This window comes from Amphimedon queenslandica, unplaced genomic scaffold (assembly GCF_000090795.2).
Source record: "Amphimedon queenslandica unplaced genomic scaffold, v1.1 AMPQUscaffold_6613_Cont21431, whole genome shotgun sequence".
NCBI lineage: Eukaryota > Metazoa > Porifera > Demospongiae > Haplosclerida > Niphatidae > Amphimedon > Amphimedon queenslandica.
This window is the reverse complement of record NW_003553098.1, coordinates 316-1,908: the sequence shown is the minus strand read 5'-3', so window position 1 is coordinate 1,908 and position 1,593 is coordinate 316. Positions and strand designations below refer to the sequence as shown.

The following is a 1,593-nucleotide window of genomic DNA, read 5'->3' as shown; positions in this document are numbered from 1 at the left end:
TCTCAAACCATGCAGTATACCATGCTATTACAATTTAATTGACATACATGTACACTAAACATGTATTATAATCATATTAAAAATCTTATATTTTCATTCTCACCTCAAGCGCTGACAATGAATTAAAGTTTTCAATATCTTCGGATATTTCTTTGATTTCATTAGATGATAGATCCAGTCTAGTCAGTTCCACCTGGTCCCACCATCTCTCATCAACATCAAATGAAGCAGTACTACCATCAGGAGGATCAATATTGAGTCTCCACAGTTTAGGAGGAATAACACTAATGCCCCTGTAATTATACACATTCACCCACTAACTTTCATACATCCACATGTTCATTAATGCGTCATAAAATAAAAATCAAAAAAATCATTTAGGTCATTTTTGGTGAATTAAAAAAACATGTTACAAGTCTCACACAGCCTCCTACCTGTTTGACAGGTTCAGTGAACCGGTTTTACGAGCTTCTTTCAATAAGGATTCTGGTACAGTCCCCTCCTTACCTACCCCATCACTTTGACTAGGAGAATTGAAGAACTTGGGGTTCTTACTCGACTGGAACCGAGCCCGAGACTGGAACTCATTTTATGAATTTTGGATAAATGGGTGTGGTGTTATGTTGCATAGTTTGGGCATAGATAATAGAGTAAATGAAAGGGATTGGAAACTTCCGTTGCGTGGGCGGATTATTTCATTAAGATTATTAGGTTGCCTAGCAACATAGGCAAGTTACCCTTCCCGGGCCTTTTCCTTCACTGTTCGGCGTCCTATTACAACTCATAACTCTAAAGTGACTTGTGTTCGTCCTCTGCAATGATAATTAAAGGCATTACAGATACTTCCCTTACAGTCTGTCTAATTTTTGAAGTAAAATAATATTGATAACTATGGGTAAAGTTTGATTTAGTGACCTGATACCTTCAATATTGCGGTTTTGTACCCTTTTTTAGAATACAAAAGAAGTAATACCAGAATTAACTATTACCAACTATTCTATACATTATTATGGAGGGCACGCAACATAAATGACTCCGATGACAGATTTGGTGACTGATTTATAATCAATTCAAAGTTTTTGCAAAGACCTTTGTTTTGTACCTTTTTCTTTACAGTTCAATGATTGGCACATTTAAATGTGATATGAAAGCAAAGCTTGATGTACACTTGAGGGCACGCACATACTTTAATGTATGTGACATAAACACAATTTGAGAAAAACCATTATGAAGTTGTACTATTCCATAATGTTTGATAATTTTCTTAATAAATCCTATTGTAAAATTGAAAAAATTCCTATAAATAGAGAAATTATCATGGTATGGGTAACTAGCATTTCCTGCCGCGAACGGAAGTTTCCAATCCCTTTCATTTACTCTAATATCTATGGTTTGGGTGGGGCTGGTATTTTGCAAGAATGGCATCTAAAAGTGAGGGCCATTATTCTCTTCTCTTTGTATCTCTTTCATTCATTCTTTGTCTCTCTCACTCTCTCACTTACTTTACTCCTCTGTATCCTGTCCTTATTCTAACTCATCACTATATTACTGTTACTCTGTTACTGGTACCTCTTGTTCTCTATAGACTATCAA

General features: G+C 35.5%; 2 long non-coding RNA genes across 2 annotated transcripts; one reads left to right on the top strand and one right to left on the bottom strand.

The window, feature by feature from the left end:
- Positions 1–161: 161 nt before the first annotated feature.
- On the bottom strand, positions 162–564 carry LOC109591997 (uncharacterized). Its single transcript, XR_002190114.1, has 2 exons — positions 435–564; positions 162–293 (listed from the first exon to the last, which is right to left on the bottom strand). It is a non-coding gene; the product is annotated as an uncharacterized LOC109591997 (long non-coding RNA).
- An 82-nt stretch (positions 565–646) lies between these two features.
- LOC109591998 (uncharacterized) lies at positions 647–1,155 on the top strand. Its single transcript, XR_002190115.1, has 2 exons — positions 647–895; positions 955–1,155. It is a non-coding gene; the product is annotated as an uncharacterized LOC109591998 (long non-coding RNA).
- Positions 1,156–1,593: the final 438 nt, after the last annotated feature.